Here is a 9,525-nt window from a genome sequence, read left to right as displayed (position 1 = left end):
CAAGAGCAAAAGTTCAGTTGTAGCAAATCAAAACTTTTATGCTTCTAATAATCATGTGTTATCGTCTTCAAACTGAACAATAGAAGGGTCACAATGACCTTATACGTTGACCAAGTTTTGGCCACCAAGTCAAGACATCAAATAAGTCAAGATTGAGTACCAATTATAAAGTTTCTGGACTACCTGGTAAACAGGGCAATGACCTAATATATAGTTGCAAACCTCCTATATTTGGAGGAATTTCCAAGTTCAAAACTTGAGAGATGTTTCCAAGTGCTTAACCTAAGCAATTCTCTTATCATTTCTTTGAAAAAGTTTATGGTATCCCCACTGTATTTTGTTCAATAAATAACTTTATTTTCTTTACAGTAACTTGCTTTATCAAGGGATCCAAATTCAAACCTTGAAATGGAGCTAGAAACCAATCCGATGTCTAGGCTTAAACTAGGGAGAAAAAAATTAATACGGCGAGTGATATACACTTCGAGTGTTGGGAAAAATTTTCATTTGAGAATTTGAAGATGATTTGCTTCCAATGTAAATTTCTAGAGTGAGATAAATGCACAATCACCCATCCTTTTAACTACACAAATATTTATGGATCTGATTTGGGAATAACCTTAGATTGGTATGAACATAAAATTTTTGAGCTAGATATATATGAGGATGGATTGATGTAGATGCTGCCAACATTGGTTGCACAAAATACATTCTATATTACAAAAGGTGAATTTTCTCTCTAGCAAGAAAAGGTGCATTTCGATTTCTTAACCCAAATTTCCTGGAGAGCAAAATGTGGGGTTGACAATCCTAGCTAACCATCACAGAGTAGGAAAATCTTACAGCAGTCTAACACCTGATGGTTAAGGTGCACACGAATTGATGTACAATGTTTAAGGACATGATGTAATATTCATACATGATACATGGAGACCTTTAGTAGTTTATAATCTTACAATGGTGTAATAGTTTTTAATTAAGGCACACAGCTTGACATACAGTACTTAAGGATGTTATATAATTGTTATATAATAGTTTCTTTTAGACATTACTCTACCAATTCAAAATCAGGCAATGAGTAAGATGAACGTTTTTTATCTTCTATAAGAAATTAAACTACGTATAGTATTTGCAGGGATAAGACTGCAAGCACATCAGGTTGGATCTAACATGTTATATCTAATTTATACTTGAATCGGTCGAAAAATTGAACCCTTCAGGTTTAATATTTATCTTTTCAATTCATCTGATTTTTATGGTTAAAGTGAGTTAAAATACCCAAACACAAATTCTAATAAATTTGTGTAGATTAATCAGCTAACTATATCAAAAACATATCATGCATGAGTATATGAATTTCATAAAATTATAGTCGAGATAAATGGAAACCTTAATTTAATTTTTAGTATTTGCTGTATCCGAAGATCCATGCGAGCGTGTGTTTAATCCCGCATCGATTATTCACTGAAAAGATCTTGGATACTTATATAGGACTAACGAATTCAAAAAATACCTTCTGAATTTTGGATGAGATACTAAATTGTTACAAATCTTGACCCATATAGATTAAAGGAAACTACAGCATGGCCTCATTAAAGTTAACCATGTGCCGACCGTGGTATTTATGATGATGTCTGAATAGATTTAGATCTTAGTTTGATAAAGATATAAGGCCTTAAATCGCAAAAATATATTAGTATTTATGCAAGTGGATGCTTAATTTTATATCAGTTATTTATCAAAAAATAAATAAATATTCATACGAAACTACTTTTTTTTTTCCTAAAGGAAAAATCCTTGGGGAGGCCATATGGGGACTTTGGAGGGTGCGTTTGAACCCAGGTCCAAACTTTTTGTGGGCTGATGTGACACTAAGAAGGACGGTTTGTGGGCGTTCACGAAGCTGCTGCACTGAGTTTCATGCACAACGCTGTCTTGCACGGTCCCAGGCCAGACTCTTAGAGGCACAAAGATTTTTTTTTTTTAAAAAAAATCTCTCACCAAAAACATAAAAATAGGACTAAGAGATGAGAGGAAGAAAAGATTTCGTTCCTATTAATCTTTCCCTGCAAACTAAAAGATGAGTCGTATATAATTTTAGATGACAATTCATAACTTACTTAACCCATTTAATTTAATTCAATTTATTGAAGACCAGCATAAATTACTGGTTTAATAAGTTGATCAAATTTAAATTTGAATTTTTGATCCATTTAATAAAAAAGTTAGGTTCGGATTGATAGAATTTTTATTTATTCTATATCCTACCTAACTCATATATGATCCAATCAGATCCGATTACCACCGTATATGACTTAATTTATCTTTTCTTAATTTTTTTGTTCAGTTCAAACTTGTTCATGCAAAATATACTCATTTATTTCTTTACCATTCTCCATGACTAAACATTCAAGCACAATACATCTAACATCCTCAGTTATCTTTTCATCTTCTTGAATGCTGGGTTTAGTACAAATAGAAAGACTTTCTTACTCTTGGATGAGTGCTTTTTATTAGTTGCGAGGTTAGTAGCTAGGCCTAAGCATAGCGTGGGATGACAAGATCGGTCATTTCATTTATACTGCAGCTTTAAGTGTCACAGTGGGGTAGCACAATGACACTTTGAACTTAAGTAGGGAGGTGCTTTGATATAATTAAAAGAGTTCAAGCCCTCTCAGATTGATGAATGGTAAGTGATTGAATAAGTTGGGATATACAAAATAAGTGCGGTTCCCATAATCTTACTTGCCCTTGTTCTATCATCATTCTCCTATCATCTAATGGTTGTTGTCACGCCCCGAACCCACCACCCGGGTCCGGCACGCGACCGGCCGCATGAGCCCTAGAGCAGTGCCCTAAAGATCATGCAAGGCCTAAGATAAACAAAAATTCCAATAAATCCATAATTAATGTATTTAAAACAAACCAACTAAAATGTACTGATTTATTACATAATTTCAAATGTCCATAAATAAAAGATAGATTAACTTCTATCTATCCAACAGTCTGACTCCAGATCGAGCTCACTTCTTGTCGCACCCGACAGATTCTATGAATCCAGTGCCTCTGAAAAAAAAAGGTAAGTGTAGTATGAGCTTTTCCAGCCCAGTAAGAATCCCAACAGCCATACACAGTAATAATAATAAAATAATCAAAACATCAAATAAATGCCATTTCATCTTTTCAAAAGTTCAACAAACAACAAGTGTATATAATCAGTACATATACACAAATCCTTTTTCATATTATGTGATCCATTCCCGTATTACTCTGATTCTCAAGTTTTCAGACTTTTCACTTCTGGCTTTGGACTAACCAAGTTCATGTCCCAGTCCAAGACTGTACAAATTCCACGCATAAGCTCGTGGCAGCTATCCCACGCGTAAGCCCGTGGAGGCTATCCTACGCATAAGTAGAGGTGGGCAACGGGCCGTGCCGGGCCGGCCCGGCCCAGGCCCCCCGGGCCCAAAGACTAAACGGGCCGTGCCTGGCACGGCCCGTCCAGCACGGAAGGCCAGCCCGGCCCGGCCCCAGGCCCCTCTATTGGTGGGCCGGGCCGGGCACGGCACGCCACGGGCCGTGCCGGGCACGGCCCGTAACGGGCGCAAACGGGCCGTGCCAGGCACGGCCCGCAACGTCTCCAAACGGGCCGTGCCTGGCACGGCCCGTAACGGCTCCAGACGGGCCGTCTGGAGAGGGGGGAGGAAAATAGCCGTTTCCAACGGCTATTTTCGTGAAAATGACCCTTTTATCCCTCCCAACAGTCCAATAACGGCTGAATTGAGGGGTATTTTGGGAAAAAAAATTTTTTGGGCTTCTATAAATAGCCCATTCCTCCCTCATTCTCACCACACCAAACCTCTCATTCTCTCCTTCTCTACTGCTATTATTTCTCTCTTCTAAAGTGCTCTTCTAGCAATTTAATTTTTAGTTTGTTCAAGTGCTACACAAGAGGAGGTTCCTGTTGAGAAGAGAAGGTCGCTTCTGTTGAGAGCACAAGAGGAAGCTCGGAATCTCGGCTCTGCCTCTGCCCTCCGACCCTCTACTCAATTCCTCATTGCGGTTAGTTTTTATTTTTTGAATTAATCATAGATATGTCATCTTTTGAGGAAAGTCAGTTTGGCATTCCTGTTTCTGAGGGAGAAGAAACTAATCCCCAACCCCCTGTTCCTAGTTCCTCTAGAACTGGTGAACCGAGTAAAGGTCAAACCTCTTCTCGTAAGAGGACTAGTACTGTATGGAATGAATTTGATAGAGTTATGGTTGAGGGAGTCTGGAAAGCTAAATGTAAAAAATGTGCCAAACTTTATAGTTGTAGTAGTAGTGGGGGAACAGGGCATTTAAAAAGACATCAAGAGAGTCATAGGATGCATGATTCTCATGCTCAAACTCAAAGTACCCTTAATATACAAGGGAGATTACTTGTAGGTAATTTTGCATATAATCATGAAAATCAAAGAAAAGCACTTGTAAAATGGATAGTTAAGGATGAATTACCTTTTAGTTTATGTGAATCTTTTAATTTTGAAGAATATGTTCAATTAAACCTACAACCTGCTTACAAAAGAACTAGTAGGCGTACATTTAGAAGAGTAGTTATGACCAATTTTTTAGCAATGAAACAAAATTTAATTGAAACACTTTCTACTTTAAATGTAAAAATTTCATTAACTTCTGATATTTGGTCAGCATCTGTAGGTAGTAATTGTTTTATTGCCATTACTGCTCATTATATTGATAATGATTGGCAATTAAATAAACGTATTCTTGCTTTTCGTGCTTTTGATTTTCCACATTCTGGGCAACAAATTTCAAATATAATTTATCAAACTGCATGTTCATATAATATTAATGATAAAATTATGTCTATTACTTTTGATAATGCATCTAATAATAATTCTGCTGTTGTATTATTAAAAGACTCATTGCATCCCATATTAGATGGAAATTTACTGCATATTAGATGTGCATGTCATATCTTAAATCTTTCTGTTCAAGCTGGCATGGGCATGATTCAAGATATGATTTCAAAAATTAGAAATGCAGTTTCTTTTATTCATGCTTCTAGATCAAGACTTCAAGAATTTAAGGAATTATGCATAAATCATGGTAAACGTTTTAAAAAATTTAAACTTGATGTAATTACTCGTTGGAACTCCACATATAGCATAATACATGATGCATACCCATATAAAAATTTATTAAGTGCATATATTAATGATCGTGGATTAGGATTTACATTGACTGAAACTGATTGGAATAAAGAAAAAATTTTGGAAGATTTTTTGCTTAGTTTTTATAATGCTACCAATGTTCTTTCTGGTATTTATTACCCTACTTCATGTTCATTTTTACAACAAGCATAAATAATTAGTCAAAAATTTGCAGAACATAGATATGATGATGTTTTAATGCCTATTATTGACCTAATGGAATCTAAATGGAATGAGTATTGGGACAGGATATGTCCTATGCATAACTTAGCTGCTGTATTTGATCCTAGAGTTAAAATAAATGGCGTGCTAATTTTACTTGATGCATACTCTGAAAATATGAATCAAGATGCTGAATCTGCTAAAGATGAGGTAAAAAAACTTCTTTATGATATTTATGCTATATATGATGAAAAAATTCGTGGATCTAGAACACAAATACAAACCTCTATTTCTCCTTCTAGTAGTTCTCGTTCGTCATCTATTTTTTCATTCATTGCACAGAGAAGACACACACATGCTTCAAGTTCCTCTTCATCTTCTTCATCTTTAAGTAGTGAACTAGAATTTTATTTACGAAATGATCTTCATTCTGCATATGATGAAAATCAAATAGAGAATCTAGATGTATTATCTTGGTGGAAGAGTGTTAGAAATCAATATCCTGTTATGTCTGCAATTGCACGCGATATTTTAGCTGTGCCGATGTCCACGGTAGCATCGGAATCCGCTTTTAGTGCAGGTCGGCGTGTTCTTGACGAAAAGAGAAGTAGGATGACGGGCAAAACGGTGGAGATGCTTCTCTGCTTCAAGGATTGGCTGGATGCTGAGGCAAGACTTCAAGATAAAGGTGGACATAATACAACATCCTCTGATGATGATGATACAAACACTACTGAAGACTGAAGACTGAAGAGTGAATACTGATTCACTGAATCACTGATGATTAGTAAGATTTCTTAATTTTTTATAATTGTACATTTTTATTGTATTCTGGAGGTCAGACCAAGGTCCAAACCTCGGCCCTTTCTTAGTTTCTTATTGTATTCTAGAGGTCAGACCAAGGTCCAAACCTCCCTTCATGTACCATTTTGATTTAAATTAATAAACTGGTAGGGGTCTATGCCAAACCCCCCACCATTAAGGTGGCTTTATATTCATAAATCATAAATTCTTAGTGTTCAATATTTATTAATTTATTAAAAAAATTTATGAAGCATTAATTTTTATCGGGCCGAGCCGGGCCCAGGCCCGGACCGTGCCAGGCCCGCGTGCCAGCCCGGCCCAGGCCCTTATGGGCCGTGCCGTGCTGGCCCGCGGGCCGTGCCGTGCTGGCCCGCGGGCCGTGCCGTGCTTGGCCCCCGGGCCTAGACCGGGCCGTGCCGGCCCAGGCCCGAAGCGGCCCATGCCAGGCACGGCCCGCTGGCCAGGACCCTCTAGCCCAGCACGGCCCTCTCAAAGGGGCCGTGCCAGGCACGGCCCGGCACTGTAGCTGGCGGGCCGTGCCGTGCCGGGCCGTGGGCGGCCCGGCCACGGCCCGGCCCAGTGCCCATCTCTACGCATAAGCTCGTAGAGGCTATCCCACGCGTAAGCCCGTGGAGTCTATCCCACGCATCAGCTCGTGGCAGCTATCCTACGCATAAGCTCGTAGAGGCTATCTCATGACAAGGTTAGTCCAACCCATTCTACATGTCTAGTTTTACATGTTTAATTAAATTCCAATCACATCACATATTTTCTTAAATTCTCAAAAATATGCCAATTCTTCTCAGTTTAATTATTTCAATATTTTCATAACAAAATGCACATCTCATATGTATCATATCAGCTCATAAAACAAACAACAACATAATTATAAAAATATATCCAACGATAAATCCAACAAATGCATAAATATAGGTGCTCAGATGTAGGGATTCTTACAGAAATTTGTGGACTGACACAAGCACAGATCCGAATCACAACCTACGCGCTGGGGTGCTGAGTCCCCTGATCAAAATCTCCTGGCACCGCCGACTCTTCCTCTACAATATCAATTATAAATCACAAATAAATTATTTCATATTTAAATATTCTAAACCATAATTCACATCTACTATGGGGTCCATCACCAGGTCCCCAACATCTCAATCCCTCCAGATCTATGGCAGTCGGGGTGGCCCGACTCCCACCTTGTACCATTGGCCTATGTCATTGCCAGCCGTGGCCGCAGCCACGCCGGCGACGATAGCCGGTCCCGGTGAAGAGACCAAAAGAAGGGATGATCCCTCTCTCTTCATGGTTGGGAATATATCTCCCTTCCTCAAATCTTTTTGATCCAAGGGCAACAGCCATGGTGGCTGTGCCCTCTCCTTCCCCAACCCGACACACCTCGGCCACCACTGGCCGAACCATCGCCGGCCGCCCCTGCTGCAGTCGCCGGCGATGGTGGCTAGCCAAGAGAAAGCGAGAAGAAGAGGTCTCCTCCTCCTCTTCTTCTTTTTCTTCTCTTTCTTCTCCTTCTTCTTCTTCTTCTTCTTCTTCTTCTTCCACCGACACTGTCCCCTCCCCCTTCCTCCATTTCTTCCGAAGATCCACTGGCAGTGGCTCGGCCCCCACCCGACGGCAACCCCAGTGGCCCCCGACCGCCGCCGCCGTCGCCGCCGGTGGTCAGCCGACGCAAGAGGGAGAGGAGACAATGGGATCACGAGGAAGAAGGCCTCGGATCCCCCATCCCCCATCTTCAAATAAATCATAAAACCCCTCACACAGACCCGATCAACCCCGCTGCCATGAATCCCGGCCAATCCCGGCAGCCGGCGGCGACGAAATCCGGAAGAGAGGAGCCGAACAGGCGTACCCTGTTTCGGACCTTTCTTCGATGATCTCACCGGCCAAATCCCCACCAAAGCCACCCAAAATCCAAGCAATGAAGTGCAAAGAAAGGATCCACGCTTACCTCGGTCCGGTGGGTGCTCCGGCGGCCTTTCCGGCGAGGAATCGGCGGAAAAATGGAGGGTCTTCACCGAAGGAAAGAGGAAGGCTTTCCCCCCCTCCGCGGCCGGCCGGATCTCCCTCTCCGGCGCTCGATCCTCTCCGGCGCTCGATCCCCTCCGGCGAGTCGCCTCCCCCCGACGACCGGCCTCCCCTCACGTCGCCGCCTCCCCCCCCTTGCAAGGATTCCTCCACGATCGTGCCTAGGGCACGATCATAAGAGGGATACGGGTCCGGTCTTTTCGGGCCGGCCCGTTAACCTCTTTTTTTTTTCTGAGTTTTTACAGTTGTTGCAAGAAATATGATAAAATGATTTAATGCAGATGAACAATGTAGAGGGTTAAGGGAAGATGCTCAGGATTTTATGGAATCCACCATGAAAGGAAATTTTATTGATATAGCAAAAAAAAAGGATGCTAGTAAATTCATGGGCATGGCTTCTTCTACTAATAAAGTCATCAAAACAACTTATAAATTAATTAGGACACTTATAAAATATCTATCATCCAATACCATATCACTCGGGACTGTCCATTAAACCTAAAAGGCACATAAACTCTTCGGCTCTTTTAACACAAAAAACTAGCTAAAAGAAATAATTAAGATCATGTAGGACCGCAAATGATAGTCGACACAAAAGATTCATAAACTAATATGATCTAATTAGGACAAGAACCTTGATTTGAATTATCATCGAACTGAACTCAATGGTAGTAGAGAGGACCTAAAACCTAATTGAAACCAGCTTCCTCATGAGTCAGGCAAGTCGCACTTGATTGTAAATAAATCAACTCAAAACCAGTTTGAATGACAAACCCCTGATCTAGCAATGGGGCATCACCATCCATAAAGGAGATGAGATTACTTTAGGGTAAGGCACCATATTAAAATTAAAATAGTTCAGATAAATCTCCAACCTAGATTATAGTTATTGATTTTTTGAATCATTTAGTGTACAATCCAACAGTCAATTATGCATAGGAAGTCAAAATCTAAACCCATGATATGTCGGAATTTTGTTTGAAGGACACATAAGAAAAAGCAACAAAGGAAGATATTTAAAGAATCCATGATTTAATGTTGTGGGTCCAAGCTTTAACTGAAAAGATGAAGGGTTGACATCAAGTGGGCGCTAGTTGGATTTTTAGGAAGAGGAAACCGGACTGTAAGGTCGCAAGACTGCCATGGAATCAATCAAATGGGTGGAGAGTACAATGCCACAGAAATAGGTCACACCAGTAGTTGGATAAAAATCCAATATGGACTTCCCCTTTGAATTGGGTAAGGAATATTTTGATCCCAATGGTAAGTATGTCTCATAAAAACATAGCACGACGTC

Source organism: Phoenix dactylifera, chromosome 10 (genome assembly GCF_009389715.1).
Source record: "Phoenix dactylifera cultivar Barhee BC4 chromosome 10, palm_55x_up_171113_PBpolish2nd_filt_p, whole genome shotgun sequence".
Taxonomy (NCBI): Eukaryota; Viridiplantae; Streptophyta; class Magnoliopsida; order Arecales; family Arecaceae; genus Phoenix; species Phoenix dactylifera.
Note: the sequence above shows the minus strand (reverse complement) of the source record.